We start from the raw sequence: 17,271 nt of genomic DNA, 5'->3' as shown, positions 1-17,271 counted from the left end.
TGAAGGAAACAACAAAACAGAGAGCTGATAACATCTCGGGTGTTCGTTCATGTTTCTGGGAGAGAGAAACTGTAGGGTGGTAAGTTGCAGCATAGAAATGATTGGGCTAGCTTTTATAACGTGCTGCAGCAGAAAGCTCGATGTTGATATTAATTTAATTGGAATTAGCGGAATTTTGGTTAGGTTTCATTTTTGATTTTTGTAGGTAGTTAATTGGACATTTAATACGTTTCATTTCCAATGATTTTAGCAGATCAGATCAGTTCCAACTGAGCATTTAACAACTGTGGAAGCTTTACAAAGCAATAAAATTAATGGATGTTGCAATTTTATTGAAATTTTGTTCATTAGACGTTGCCCCGTTTTGGCTACTTTTTATTTCAAAATGAATGATCAGATTCAGAGTCAGAGCCACCCACTAAATACACCCCCTTCTGGGGAGCGCAGGAGCTTTTTCTCTCGTTATCGCCTGGCCGCTGCTGTGTAGCTGCATCAAATTAGCATTTGAGAAACTCTCCCTTGCTCGCGCTCTGTTGTCGTTTGTCCTTTAGCATGGTGTGGTGCCAGCCGCGTCCATTCGTACATCGGTCATGCTGGTGGTGGTGGTGGTGATGGTGGCCCACCGATGAAGACTAAAGCGAAATCAAAACGTCCAATATACCGCGGGGGATTCGCGTTTTACCGCTATGTGGCAGTCGAGTTTTGAACTTCTACCTGTGCGCAAGTCTTTGGCTGACGTCGCAGACGCCAAATCGGCAGAGACCGGACCAGACCGAGTCATCCAGCCGTGTGTGAATAACCGGGGAGTAGACAAGACAGAAAGTCAGTTAGTTTGTGTCAGCCGCGGTACGGTAAAGAGACTTGAACGCGAGTTTGTTGTTTTGAATCCATTTTTTTTTGGGAGTGATTTCTTTTTTCGTCTAATGTTCAGCGCTCTAATGAATTAGGCGGAAGTGTGTTCCGTAAGCGAGGAAAGCGACTAGTTGAAGAGCCATTCTTGCAAGTGATCATCGTCGGTGTGCTTTCGGTCGATCGAGTGATATTCGCGTGCTGCTGTAAGAAGCTTCCCCGTCAAGAGCGAGAGGATCGGTGCATTGCTCCTTGTCGAGTTTGATTGCGTGGAAACTGGAAATGAGCCGAAGAAACGGTCTAGTAGGAAAGTAGTAGTAGTAGTAGCAAATAGCAAAAAGCGGATGATTTTAGTGCAGTTCTGAAGTGTGTCGTTACATCTTGTGTTGAACAGCGTTGTTTTGAGCTGAGAAAGTGGCATCGGATAAGTAGTAATGCAGAAGACGCCGACTGACGGGAATAATCGAGAGATAAGTGCGTTCGAAATATGTGAGATTGGATTAATGTAGGTAGAAAAAGTGATGATTGTTATTTTACACTACCCGGTAATTTGTTGATTGGAGAGTTGCAAATTGCATCAATGGCATTCGATAGCAACGAGTAGTGAAAATTAACGAAGTCAGTTATTCAAATAGAATAGCTACTCGTAGATTAATGTGGAAAAAATACTCAAATACTTGTTGTAAACACATCAACTAGTCTCCGAGAAGAAAGAAGCCTTTGAAATATTTTTATTTTACTCACACATTGATGCGGATCATCTTAGTCCCACGAAAGCAGCAGCAGCAGCAGCAAAGACGACAACTTTCGAGGCTCCTTGGATGCCGTCTTCGTTGTTAAACCGTCACACGTTCGGTCTTCGGAACATTTTCATTTTTCTCAGACGAGTGTGCCCGGGGTGTGTGTGTGTGCGTATGTATGCTTCTCCATAGCAACCTCGCGCGGAAAGCGGTAGATACACACGGGAAAAAGTAGAAGCGTTTTACAATCATTATTCTCGTTCGGTCGTTGACGAGACCAAAACGTGCAGCCCAAGTCGAAAGTCAGCCACCACGGTCGGTCGGTGTGTGGCGGTGAGTGAGTAACAATTCAAACGATAAGAAGGGGTAGGCGCGCGAAAGGCCGGCGAAACAAGCAACAACAAGAGAAATAAAAAAAAACACACGAAAAGGTGAATTGAAAGCAAACGAGACGCGAAAAAAAACAACAGCGAACCGTGGCAGGAAGAGAAAATTAAACGCGGAGAAATTAAAAAGTAAGTTGAGCAAATAACCGCTTCCATTTTTCTGTTGTCTCTGTGGTTGCTCTCGGCAACTCCAGTCAAATGGGGCAGTACTTTCCGAGAGCAAATCGCTACAAATATGATCGGCGTTGGTCGGTTTACATTCGAGCTGTCCAATACATGGTAGTCTAAGACATTGGGGAATTGAGGCCTTGTATTTTTTCATTTTTATTTGAACATATTTCAATCTATTTTGGTCAACTTAAATCTGGCAGTAAGCAATTAACCAAACTAATCAGAAGACAACTAACTCAGCACACATACTCACTGTTTTCTAGTGAGAGTATAGTTATTTCGTAGAATGGTTGCCATCACTAACTTTCAGAGAGAATAATTTAATCGACGACCTCTTTGTTGGAAAAAATGTCATTTTACAAATATGAAGTATAATCTAGTGTTCCACTCAAACGCAACAATACGTATTTCACCCGCAGTTGCTCATATGAAAATTGAATTAACAAATAATAGCAGAAATATAGTTTGTTCAATCTAAGCTTATGTCAGCTCGATTGGCGTCACGTGGAGGAAACCTATTATCTTACAATGTCAAATATTTGTATTTGTTTTGTGAATTTATGTCATATTTTACGACATGCTATTACCAAAACGTTTTTCTGTATGTGAAGTAGTACACAACTTCAAAAACATTATTCATAAAACCAAAGGTTGACTTATGATGCTATTCATAGATTTAGGAACATTAGTTTACAAAATCAACACAATCAGGATGCTTTCTCGTGAACTATTTCACGAAACTCGGAACTTTATTCATGAATCCATACAATCCTCGTCAACTAATTCATGATTCTTAATATAATAGTTCCGAATTACCAGAATATTATTCATGTATTCATGAACTGAAAATCACGACTTACCATTCGTGCTCGTGAAATAGTTCGCGAAATCATAAAATATTCTTCATGTATTCGTGAACTGGTTCAGGATTCCTAGTATAGTAGTCACGACATGCCAAGCTCGTGAAATAGTTCACGAAATCAATAAATATTATTCATGGTTTCGTGAACTAGTTCATGATTCCTAGTACTTGACTTTGGATCTATCTTGCGTGCTTGTGATATTTAGAAGATATCCCTTATCATATTCAATTTCATGCAACATGGTCATGAAATTTTCACGGGAATCATTTCACAAAATCTAGACCTAGAGTATTGTTGGTAGAATCATTTTTGTTCCATGCACTATTCTATGAAAATCTCATATATGTCCAGTAGAGTGACAAGAAAAAAATGACTATCGGCAAAAATGGCTATATTTCATGAAATCGTTTAGTTCGTGAGAATCGAGTACTGATACACAACCATGCACTGTTAGGCTCCATGTAAAACTGACTCAGACTTCACTTCGTTAAAAGTTTTATAACTTCTTTCAACAAATCCGGATTGACTAGCAGTCTTTGACAAAGTGGTACAATTAAAAATCTTTCTTATTTTCACTTATAGTGATAATATGATGCAAATAGTGCCACCTAGCGGCGGAAATTCGAGCTAGTGGATTTCCTCCATGTAAATTATCAAAAAATCCCACGTTGGTCCGGTACACGGAAAAAAATCCGTTCATAAATTCATGAACAAAAGTTCACGATTTCGTGAACTGAACGATTTACGAAAACCGTGACCAAGTTCCTGAAATTATGAACAATAAACCTCGTATTCATGAAACTATTTGTGTTTTCTAAGAACCAGTTCGCATCGAATATATACATGGCATTACATTAGAATGTTTGGTTGGGTTACTGTTGTTGTTCCCTGGACATGTTTAGTTTTTGTTGGGAATCTTGTTCATGATTTGGGAATAAACAGTCGACAGTCAAACGCTGTTCATGATTTCAAGATCTTAGTCGCGATGTTCGTAATTTCCATTCACGTTATCGTGATATTTTAGTCATGAGTAGAGTGATTCATGTTCATGATTTCAGGATTTTTGTCACGATTTTAAATATTTTTGTCACGAGTTGGGTGATTCATGTTCATGATTTCAGGATCTTAGTCGCGATTTTTGTAACTTCTGTTCGTGTTACCGTGATATTTTAGTCATGAATAGAGCAATTCATGTTCATGATTTCAGAATCTTGGTCATGATTTTAGATATTTTTGTCACTAGTTGTGTGATTTGTGTTCATGATTTCGGGATCTTAGTCACGATTTTCGTAATTTCTGTTCATGTTATCATGAAATTTTATTTTAGAGCTTACTTTCAAAGAGTGTAACTAATGTTCATGATATCAGCAGTTTTATCATGGTATTCGTAAACTCTCTTCGCCTTATCGTGATCGATTATTTTTTGTGGTTTTTTTTACTAGGAGTAACGTGACAATATGAACTGGATCAATAAAATAAGACGTATTCTAGAGATATCTGGTTCTGTGAACTATATCACGCACACTATATGGGGTTCTCAGTGCAGTTTTCGTTTTCTGCCCGGATATCACAATGAACCTTATCAAATGAATAACGATGTTCGAGGTTCTAATAGTTTTTTTATATCTACTGCTCGTACCTATTACTGGTCGCTAGCAGCTGGGTATTTTATAAAAAAGTGCCTGGTTGTTCCATGATTCCACGAATAATACTCCAACTTTTGTGATAGAGTTCACGTAAAAATTTCATTACAATTTTGCATGAAATTGTAAATGATTAGGGATATCTGCTGAATATAACAAGCACGCAAATAGATACTAGATAGTTCGTAAATCATGTAGTAGGAATCATGAACCAGTTCACGAGTGCATGAACAATATTTCATGATTTCGTGAACTTTTTCACGAGCATATATGTTGGATCGTAACTAATATATTAGGAATCATGAACTAGTTCACGAATACAATTTCATGATTTTCTGAACTATTTCATGAAAACGAATGGTAATTTGTGACTATTATACTGGGTATCATGAACCGATTTACGAATACATGAATAATATTTTATGATGTCGTGAACTATTTTACGAGCACGGATATTGGATCGTAACTAATATATTAGGAATCATGAACCAGTTCACGAATGCATGAACAATATTTCATGATTTTGTGAACCATTTCACGAGCACGGATATTGGATCGTGACTAATATTTTAGGGATCATGAATTAGTTCACGAGGTTTGAATGTGAAATAGTTCACGAAAAAATAGCCAGAATATTTTGATTTTGTGAACTGTTATTCCTATAACTATGACAAAAATCATGAGTCAACCTTTGGTTTTATGAGTAATGTTCATAAAGTTGTGAACTAGTTCTTGGCGGAAACCGTGACTGAAGTTCACAAAACAAAATCAAATATTTCCTTTAATGAAAGCATTATGCGGGCGTTAGTAAAGGTAAATTGAACATTATTATGAAAGCCATGATTTTTGGTCATGGTCCTGTTTTCGTAACGTAAAAACGTGATTGTTCCAGAATTCATGGCACTTTATTCACGATTTTGGGAACATTTTTTTTCCATGTAGCTAGACTTATCCGATTTGCTTCAAATTTGGTGCAAATACTCCTTGTCGGACTAGGAATCGACTCAGAGGTGGGCCGATTGAGTTTTCAAAAATTCATTATTTTTCTGGGCAGTCTAATGTCTAGCTGCTAGCGACAAACTAGAGGCACGAGCATTAGATATAAGAAAACTATTAGGACTTAGAACATCGTTATTCATTGGTTGATAAGGTTCAGCGTGATGTCTCGTCAGGAAAAGAAAACTGCATTAGGGGTCGTTCATATACCACGTGGACAAAAAGAAACCTTCGTTTTGACCCGCTCCTCCCCCTTCGTAGACAAAGGTGGACAATTCCTGTATCTCTACCCCCCTCCCAACGATGTCCACGTGGTCTTTCCAAAACAACTTCGGGTAATTTAAAAACAACGCTTTTCAGAAAAATTTTCAAAGTGTCTACTATGATGCAGAAGGACTTAATGAAAAGCGTTCAATCTTCAATCAGAGAATGTCATACACTTCTTTAGTCATTTGTGAAATTTCCATGAAAATATCTTATTTCTGGTCTACTCATGTTGAAAAGTTTCGTTTTAAAGATTCATCATAATAAGACAAAATTGAAGTAAGTCATTGGTTCTTGAATCGCTTCGTAATTTCAATTACAAACTTTGAAATTCAAAATTAAGATTTGAACAAGTTACAAAAAATTACATCAAGTGATTCATATAGAAATTTTTTTCCCGGAATTTTTTTTTCATGTTACTTCCCATGACTTTTTTTTATGAAAGTTGCCATCGCTGTTTTCAATTTTCACCAATGCATGCATACTCAAATACTATGTTTTTATAAACATTTTGACTATTTCAAAATCTCACACCAATGACGATAAAAATTTGTTTCCTTTTTATATAAGTAAAAAATGTGGATATTTCCCATAACACCTCCCCCCCTCTACCCATGGACAAGCGTGGACTTTCTCGTGACTCCTTTCCTCCCCTAAATTGTCCACGTGGTATATGGATAGCCCCTTATAGAGTCACAAATCGTGTTCGTGACATAGTTCATGGAACAAGATCCCGCTTATTAGTCATACATTTAAGTTCTTGTTTATATTGTCGCGACACTCCGAGTACAAAAACCGATAATAACCAAAAACAAAAAACAGATCGCGAAAAGGCGAAGAGAAATTATGAATATAATAAAAGTGTTGATGTCATGAACATCAGAAATCGTGACTAAGATCCTGCAATCATGAACATAAATCACGCTACTCTGACAGAAAAATCCGATAGAAAACTCATGAATAAAATATCAGGGTAACTTGATGAGAAATCACAAAAATCGCGTATCAGCTCCTGCAATCAAGAACATCATTTACCTATTGTCTGTGTATCTCCAAATTGTGAACAAGGATCGCAACAAAAACTAAACATGTCATTCGCCATGTAACGCCACGTATATATTCGCCGTGAACTAGTTTTTTGTAAAACACAAATAGTTTCATGAATACGAGGTTTATTATTCATTGTTTCAGGAACTTGGTCACGGTTTTCGTAATTCCTTCAGTTCACGAAATCATGATTTTGTTTACATAAATTTAAGAACGGTTTTTTTCGTGTAGATATCTGCCCTTACACATTGAAAAGTTACACTACGACTGTCGAAACAAAAACGTTTACGACAAATTGTCGGCGCATTGACTCTCGGAGTGATTTCTGTTGATTGCGATGCAAACTGTTACTCATCAGACTGTGAACCTGCTTGCAATTGTAGTTTGACGAGCATTGACGAGAGAAAGTTGAATAGATGATACGCAGGGATAGCTCTTTTGGAAGATCTGCGCAAAGTGAAGATTCGGTCCGATATATTTACAGTATTTCACTAAAGCTGGTCTTATAATATTCCACGAATCGTTTCACTAGAGGCAACGGTCGCTGGAAGGTGGTTTGATAAAGTACTTGATAGGCGGTATTTAGGGGAACGATCGCACGATAGTTTTCATAGTACAGCTAAAGCAATGCAGATAATTGATGCATGCTGATGATGCTGATGTTGAAGAAACGGTCCTTGATTTTCAAACTGCACATTCGGGGGCTAATCGGCCACCACCCGATCGTCCGTCTTACCCATCACGGTAAAAGCTGTTCACAGCTCGTGTATATTGCTGCTCCGCCAAAGAAAACATTCAGTTCTTAAATATTACAGGGAACGTAGAATCGTAAAGTGTTTCTCTGTGTTCGATACCGCTTCGCTTTCCGCCGTAGAATTTGTACGATCTGATGTGTTCCCTAAAAACCACCTTTAGTGTGAGAATTGTCGGCCAAAAAGATTACTTTAGCTTTCAGTCGCGGACCAGTTCGAACCTATATTTTACGTTTCAATTTTAAAAAAGTTTCGCATAAGTATATATTCTGGAGGATGTTGTTCATAGGAACAATGCAAGAAATCAAATTTTTGGCATTCAGCAAAATCTTGATCATATCTGCAGAATTCAAAGAAAACCACTACCATAGCCTATAATTAAATCTATTAATACTCGTTTTTGACGGCACACTGATCTTCCGGAGCCAGGTTCGCATCGCGCCAACGCTTTACCGCCCGGGAAAAAGAAGCGCAAATAGCTGATGCTCGTCCAAGAACTGATCAAGCAACGGAAAACCAACAAACCAGAAGCCATCACACCGCTTCCCTTTGGTGATTCTGCTCCTCTTCATCAGCCTGCATGCCAATAGAATAACAATAATAATAATCATAATGATTTGAATATTCCCTTCTCCGATGGTGTCTACCAACCAGCAAACACAAAGAGGCAATTTCCTGGAGCTAAAAAGTTCATCATCATCATCAACACCGGTGTTGGTCGTTGGCTCTTTGAGGGGAATAAATCTTGTCAAGCGGGGGGATTGGAGATGGATGGGTGGTAAAAGGAAGGTGGCACCCCTCGGCGATAGCAAATGGTGAAATATCACTCGGGTGGAATCTGCTTAAACGCCAACGACTGAAAGACTGGCTGAGATTGAAACGGGGTTGGGTATTAGAGATCACACATTTTTTCTCTGCCTGTCAGTTTGAACTTAGAATCGTTGAACTGGTTACCTAGGGCAGAAGGCGCAAAACCACCGCCGGGCAGTAGAAGTTCTCTTCTAGTGCCATTAATCCATTGTGTGACTTTTATAGGGACTAGCTACGTTTTTTCTCTCGCTTTGTGCGTATGAATTGACGATAGAGTGATGAGTTGATGAAAAGCTTCGTGATTCAACTCTCAATTAAGTTATTAGGATAATAAGTGCTGAGAACTTTCGTGTGCTTCTGCAGAAGCACTCGAGGATGCGCAATATTGGTTCCGAAAACTGGAGACTCATTCAACACTTAAAGTGAATTGATTCTCGTTTTGCTTATAGGTTCGATAAGCCATTCGAAATGTTCGGATGAGTTCCGTGTTGGAAATAGTGGTGAAAAAAATCGAATTACTGCTTGGATATCCAACAAATGTAATAATAATTGGTAATAATAATACTGCTCATGGGATTAGCTAGCAGACCATGCAGTCATAGTGTTTTTACGGTCATCATATAACGCATACCGAGACACGATTAGCCAATCGATGGACATATAAAAAGAAATTTGTTGTAGTCGAAAAGTTGAATGTTGACATCCGATCCTCAAATTCTGCAAATCGATTCTTGAAGATCGTTTCCGCTACTAAAGGATTATATATTATATATATATAGTGGATAGCTTGAATTTTTGTTAAATTGTTTGCAGTCATATTTTTATTGAATTGTTATAGGTCTGGCGTAGTGCAATATCCAATTTGTAATATCAGCTGTGCTTGGTGATGCTATATGGCATCATCCGCGGGAAATGGGTTAAGATTGTTTGTGAAGCTGAATCATACATCTCAACTGAGCACCATGGATTCTTTCCTAGCAGGTCGACAACTACAAACTTAGTTCTTTCGACTTTTCATTATCCTAACAATAAGGAATATGAAGATATGTTTTTAGGAATACCGGGAAAGATACATTTTCATTTTATGCCAATAGACTCATGTTCTGCCAAAGTAATTCCCGTAGCAAATTTCTTGCCAATAATACCTTTTAAACTGTTTCGCAGATAAATAGTTTTAATGCCTTTGAATCCGATAAAATACCGATTGTTACGTTACTTTTTAGGTATCTAGCTCAAGTCTTGCTTAAGTCATTACTAAAGAGTATCCATGTTTCATGCCAACATGGATCAATTTGCCGAGTGTTTTCCAGAAATATTTCCTCACTGTAGCGCTTGTGGTGCACGCGATATCTCTGCAATCGATGAACCGATTGATCAGATTTTCTAGAAGATCTTTATTATTTTAATAGGTAAATTGTGAACAAATGGGTTTGCAAACCAAAATCCTGAAATAAAACCGATCGGTCAATGGTCATCGCAAGCGCTATAAAAAAATTTAAAGTTTCTAGAATGTCTGCAGGAATATTGGGTCGCTTGATTTTGATACTGCGACGGAAACGGATTCGAGAAATTAAGTTTTTTCACTTGATTCCAATTTTGAACAGCAACTCCAGCAGCTGTGTTCGGTGTATCGTTTCAATCGTACTCGTGATTGCTATAATTTAGGTTATATATCCAAGAACAATCATCCAAAATAAGTTGACGTTGTGTAAACTGAGTGGCAACCCGGTCAAAGTGAAACATCAAAATTAACGCAAACAGAAATCATATTTTGATGTTGCGTTGCGTAAGCACGGTATGCCGCGTAGATTGCAGACTGATGACTCTCATTCCCACACGGTCTACTTGAGGAACAATGTTTGGGAATAACAAGCAAGAACTTGACCTAAGAGCCACCATTGACACGTACCGTAACTTGGGATATTAAAAGGAAGTGTTGGTGTGATACCCACTTAACGGCAGGCCCCAACTCTGTGACCATAAGTACCACGGATATGATAGTAGATAGGTATCTATTCAGGATTCACTTCAAGCAAGCGATGTGACTGAGAATATGATTTTTTGTTGTAGAAGTTTTGTATTAACTTATGTCTGAACAGCTTACTGATTGTTTAGAATAAATATATACAATTTTATGTAAAATATTAAAACTCTGTATAATCGATTATCGAGAGTGAATCCCGTCAGAATCAAATTGAACTTCGGACAGCCGGTCATCAGGAGTGTTGTTACCAATTTAAATTTTCAAAGTTTCTTGATTCCAGACAAGAAGAAGTCTTATTTTGATCTCAGTTTAAGTTTGTTAAATATGACGTCAAATTCTGATCTAATTTTGATATGTTTACATGCATTGCGTTTCTTTTTGTTTGGCAACACATCAAATGAGAGACCGAAAATAAAAGTCGCAAGGGGTGGATTTGTTTCGTAAAAGCCGTTACAAACATATAAGAATATAATAATCGGAAATAAACGTCAAGCGTTAAAATTGGATAGAGATCCTTCACACCCATAAAAATCGGCAAGGCTGAACCTCCAGTATAAAAAAACAGGTTGAAAATAAATAAATCGTGCACCGAAATTTTCGTATATCGTGAAGTTCAAGATTAAAAGTTGGCTAAAGAAAACTACTTTGTAAGAATCGGATAGATTTTTTCCGGTTCAACCTGAGTAATCATCGCCGGCAACATGACTACATAAAGCTTTCAGTTTCCAGTTTGCTGTCAGACTTTGCACGGGAAGTTATCAAATGATTTAATAGTCTGTAGTTCATCAGATTACCATCTTCTGAGTTCTAAGACAGATACATAAGCAATCAATATGTTTTTCAATTTATTCTTTTTTTTCAAGAAAGCACATAATTTTTCTTGGGTTTGTCCGCGAAATTACTTAATTATTTCTCGAATCCGGACTAATTCCTGCGGGAGTTCTAACGACCTGGTATGTGATCAATCTCAAATAGCTTTCGTTTGTTTATAAATTACACAATAATGCACATTCAAGCAGTTTTGCAACCGTTATAGTAACCATACATCATAGTGGCACCAATTTGTATTCGTAAATCATGTAACAGAGCTCTCCAATTTGTACCTACGGAACCGGCAATTCAATTCAAAATAAATTTAACAGAGATCCTATACGGATAATGCGCCTTTACTATGAGCAAAAACATGTGCATATAGGTATACTGTCCATGATCGCAAATCAGCCCCATAAGTTCCCATAGAAAATAGTCAATCTTCGCGAAACGCATATGAACAATTTATGAACTTAGTTACTTCTTCAGGGATTTCCGGAGCTGGTGCAGGTGGCCAGTATGTAACAGCATTGATAGGCAACAAGCGACCATGATCTACACATTCATACTATTTGGCACATATTGAATCTTTTGTTCCGTTTGTAAATATGGAAATATTAAACCTTTAATTTGAGTGTCTGTTTGTAAAAATCGGTTCAGCCGTTTTCGAGAAATTGATGTGGACACTCATACATGCACACTTACATACACAAAGATATTTTTCGATCTCGATGAACTGAGTAAAATTGTATATAAGATTCAGCCCTACGGGCCTCGCAGGAAAGTCGGTTTTTCGGTTCGGCGAGAAAGGCAGAAAACAATTTGCCTCCCCACCGTAATCTCAGGTGGCTTTGACTTTCAGGGACGATTTAAAATCGCATAATATGTGCACATGAGAACACTTTTTGTCTGCCGATTTTGGATACGGTGATTAGTATCTTCAATACTTCAGTGTTTGCTTTTCTTTCTGGTGTTGTGTTATTGCGGATTAGTCAATGATTAAATTAAACACTTTTACCGTTGTCTTTTACGTATTTCGGCTACGACTTGCACCCTTCATCAGTGTATTGTATCAGAATGAAGAAAATACCCTCTGTACCGCTTTATGTATCAAAAGGACAGGTAAATTAGGTAACTTAGGTGTGTGAAGATGATCATTTGCGTACGGGTAATGTTTGGAAAAGCCATGCATATCCGTTACCTCGATCTCGATTGAGTAAAGACGAAGGGGGTTGTTTAAAAATTTCTAGGCTCTCTCAGCTACATCCAATTTCCATGGATTAGAAATTTGACGTTGAATTTTTATATCCTCGGTAGTCAGATCATGTTTTTCTGAAAAGGAATGTTCTGCTACCTTAGATTTTAAGTGAAATGGTACATCTTTAACAGTTTCCTTGGAAGCTTTTGTGATTTCAGCGATGGGCTGTTTAAAACGAATATCTAGCGTTCTCTTAGTTTGTCCAATATAAATATTATCACAATGAGAACAAGAAATTTTGTATACCCCAGGTTTTCCCAATGTCTCAATTGGATCTTTAGTGGATCCTAATATCGATTTAAGTTGGTAGTTTCTACTACTAAAACAAGATCCATACCAAACTTTTTTAATTTATGTCTAAGTGGATAAGGCGTATTTTTGTTGAAATCTACTGCTATCCTTTTTAAATTCTCGGTTATTAGGGTTAATGTTGCGAGAGATTGCTTGTTGAATCTTTTTACTTTTTTTTTTTATTGATTATTGATTGGATAGTTTGCTCTGGATATTCGTTGAGCCTGCTAATTTTGAAAATACACTCTGTTTCTTTAATTTTTGCTACTTCGCTGAGTGGTAAACTAAGCATTCTATGAACCATGTCATGAAATGCTGCCATTTTATGCTGATAAGAATTGTTTGAAGTATTTGGTATAACTCTTTCTGTATTGGTAGGTTTTCTTTAAATTTCAAAAGTCAAGGATTTCCCTCCTCTTATTACAAGGATATCCAAAAATGGTAATTTGTTATCTTTTTCTTCTTCATGTGTGAACTTGATATTATCATGAATGATGTTAATAGCTTCCAATATCTTTGTTAAATTTCTCCGTTTGATACTGCAAAAAAAATAATAAACATATCTCCACCAGCGTTCTGGCAACAAATCTTTCATCTTTAAACATTCTTCTAGGTTTGCCATGAAAAGCTCACAAAGAAATGGAGAGAGTGGATTACCCTTAGTTTGTTTATAGAAGACATCTCGGAATGTGAAATAATTTTCTTCCGTGCAAAGGCGAGTAAGTTTAAGATAAGATCTCACTTTGCTTTTCCATAGACTATTGATATTCTGTTGTAGTAACCAATCCTCTAAGAGGTTAATTGAATCTTTTACAAGGACGAATGGGAATATGACGGTTACATCAAAAGAGACCATTATCTCGTCATCTTTGATTTCTTCTGACTTCTGAAGTTTGATTGCGAATTCTTGTGTACTCTTAACTGAGCAACTATGGAATTGTTTAGGCATTGTTTAAAATTCGTTAACCAACTATTTTGCAATTTTTTGGGTAGGGGAATTTATAGCTGAAATAATTTCCCTCATTTCATTCCCAGGTTTGTAGATTTTAGGTAGTCCCTTAATTCTAGGTAAGGCAGGATTTGAAACTTTGAGACGTGACAGGCTATCCCCCAGGACGGGTTTGCATTCTTTAAGGGTTTTATCGATACGTTTGATCATGTCAGGGAGAGGATTTATTCTTTGAATTCTATATGGACCATAGTTTATTTTATGTTGCATGTCAGTGTCATATTGATGCTTATCCATGACTACTACTTTATGTCCCTTGTCAGCCTTGATGAATAAAACCGGCTTTTTCCTCAATTCTTTGGTGATTGTTAATTCTTTTGTATCTTTCTGAGTTTCCGAAACATTTTCTTTAATGATTCCAATTCAATTCAGTTCTTTTTGTTACATTCTTTGACGCGGCTGTCTTCAACCTGACAACATGACAGGTTGGCGTTAGTTGATGTCTTTTACACTTCCTCAAAAAGTCGATATCTTAATGTAATCCCGCTACGTTTTCCTTCAAACTGAAAATCTTTTCGGCTCACTAGGCTTAGTTGCCATTTTAACAGTTTAAGAAAAGCACTGTTTTTGAGCGACTTAGTGGAATGTTATATTAAACACTTTTACCGTTGTCTTCCGTTTTAATTCCACTATGATGAACAAAATGTAAAAATGCACTTTACTGTTACTGTTGTTCAGAAAGTCTTCTACCATCTTGTGACTATCATAACATAGTTTTGATACGTCGCCCGTCAAGAATTGATATTTGAAAAACGTTGCCGTCAGGACTATCTTTCGGATTTCCCAGAACTAGCTAAAGTGGAAGAATGATCTTGAATGATCGCATGCTAGAATTTGAGGTTTGAGAAATGTTACCTACGAACCGATCAAGTGTTCCCGTGGTCTTAAAACTATTTGAAATAACTATTTACCGCTTGCACTAACTTTGATTTTGTCAAATTTTCAATGCATTAAATGAGCACATTTAGTGATGGTCACATTTGTCCGGTTCCAGGACCTCCAAAGGAAGCTGGCCGTATTTCAAATTTCTTCTTTTTCTTCTTCTTGTTCTAGTTATTTTCCGTCGGCCTATTTACGCTATGAGGTCAAACACCGACGCCAGAGAGGTGACTCCCACTATCTGGTCTAGATATCTAACCCATCAACTCATGGACCGGGGACCAACGGTTTTACTTCCCTTCCGACGGAAGGCGTGACCTAAGATTTTTATAACCTCAGAAAAATCTCAGTACTAAACCTGCATTTGTCATATACTAAATACTTCATAAATGTATGAAAACCTTTTATTATGTAGAAATTGCTTGCTTCGATCTTTGAAGACCTCAAAGAAAGTCCTTCGTGAATATTTACAGGAAACAAAAATCGTCGCGACAATCGCATCGTGTGAAATAGAGATGGGCGGGTATGGGTTTTTTCGTACCCGGACCGACTCGAACCCGAATATTATTTTTGTAAGCTTACCCGAACCCGACCCGTACCCGGATTTTATAAAAATACAAAACCTGAACCTGATCCGTACCCGGGCATAAAAAAGAATCCGAACCCGAACTCGACACGAATTTGATCCGCACCCGCATTAAAAAAAAATTAAAAACCGTGCTTGATTCGAACTCGATTTTCAATAAATACATTTAACCTATTTGATTTAAAACAGTAGGGGAGCCCGGCGCTAGTAAGTAGTTTTTTTCGTTTTTTTATTTAAGGAGATTATGCACTATTGAAAAATTACAATCATTCGCGTATTAGAATAAAACTCACGAAAAATTACAAAATTTGAGGTATAAACCGAGAGACAGCGCCATATGCTTAATACAAACGAAGAAAAGGAACACCGCCAACTTACGCCTTCCGCGAACTATGTTATGCCTCTCCTATTACAGTAAAGACCCGATTTTTTCAGCTTCCAATTTCAGCTTTTTGATCCGGTTTTATCAGGCTCATATGGAAATTGATAGTTGGTAGTTTGATGGAATCTAGCAGACGTTGAATTCGAATGAGTCCTTTCTAGAGCATATTTTTCTTATCCTAGAGATCCGAAGGGTGCAAACATATTTTTTTAAAAATTTTGCACTGTAGGGTAATAAACCTAATTTGGACCCCTACAGATTTTTGACCCTGTCAATGTATTTGCCTCCTACACTGCCAAGTTTCTCTGAATTTGTTTGGTTTGATGCAGCAATTACATTCCTTGGGTTGTCTATTAAGTTTCAATATCATTAGTTCATCTCTAATTGTTTAAAATTAAACAGAATTCACAGTTTTCAAAAATATCATCGAAAACGTTTCATGTTTCAACGATAGCCAAGAGGAACCGGTGGAAGTGATACATTTTCAAATTGGATTTAAATGTACAATTATAATATTTTTTATCGATTTAATTAGTTTGTCTGATTTGGTATTATGCATGTTACGTGTTTGAAAAGGTTTCTTCGTAATGTTTTATCTAAAAAATCTTAAATAAATGGTGTCCACAATGCGTCTTAAAAATTGATATCAACTTATTTTGGACACCTCTCGATTTTCTTTCTTGACAGCTATTTGTTTATCGAGTTAGAATAATCAACAAGTGAAAAATTTCCTAACGGTAGGTCGCCTGCTCTTTTTGGTCAAATTATTTAAAAATGTTCAAACCAATGGATGTCGAAAATCAAACGATTGAGGAACATTTCATTGAAGACCATAATGTGACCAAAGAGGAGACTTCTGAAATCCATGTTGAAGAACATTTGTAGTTCGAATTTGTTGAATTCGACGAGCTATATGTTGACAAATTTAAGAGACATATCACAGCTAAATAATAATTGCTGAATTCCTAGAATTGCCTGAAACACTCACACGAACAGGAACATTCAATCGACGTAGTCCTGCTGTTTTAACATTGCGCCGAACAGTTGAATACCACAAGGCGAAAACTGAAGAAAAAAGGAAAGTAAAGGAAGAGAAACAAAGAAAAACTGAGCTTAGAAAGAATAACAAGAAACACCCTCGTAAACAAAAGAATTAAAAATTAATATTTAGTACAATAAGATTCCTGACGAACTTTGAACCTTGATTTATCATCCGCTTGAGGATGTTACTCCATAATACTGCTACAGATGAATTGTTACACGAAATATATTATTGCTAACTCTATTGCATAACATTTAATGCTGCTTTGTTAAGTCTGCAGTAACCTAATTGTACCGAAAGTTGTTCTATTTCTCAAAATGATAGAACTAAAAAAAATACTTCATGCAGTCAGCCTTCCATATAAAGATTAATTGTACCATTTTTTATTGGCAGTCACTGATTTGCTTATGTTCTTCTTTCATGCATTAAATATACTGCAAAGAGAACGAGTCAGTAGGTCAGTTTAGTAGAAAAAACTTCACTGTTTCCAAAATATATTCAGTCACATT

The 17,271-nt window shown here is 37.0% G+C and overlaps 1 protein-coding gene across 1 annotated transcript in view; it reads left to right on the top strand.

The window, feature by feature from the left end:
- The first annotated feature begins 620 nt into the window (after nt 1–620).
- LOC131691758 (uncharacterized) overlaps nt 621–17,271 on the top strand; it is a 403,765-nt gene continuing 387,114 nt past the window's right edge. Inside the window, exons 1-2 of the mRNA XM_058978386.1 lie at nt 621–2,104; nt 14,927–14,979. The gene's annotated coding sequence lies outside the window, so the exon portion shown is untranslated. The remainder of the gene's footprint in view (nt 2,105–14,926; nt 14,980–17,271) is intronic.

The sequence above is a fragment of the Topomyia yanbarensis genome, chromosome 3 (assembly GCF_030247195.1).
Source record: "Topomyia yanbarensis strain Yona2022 chromosome 3, ASM3024719v1, whole genome shotgun sequence".
NCBI lineage: Eukaryota > Metazoa > Arthropoda > Insecta > Diptera > Culicidae > Topomyia > Topomyia yanbarensis.
This window is presented reverse-complemented; position numbering and strand designations above follow the sequence as displayed.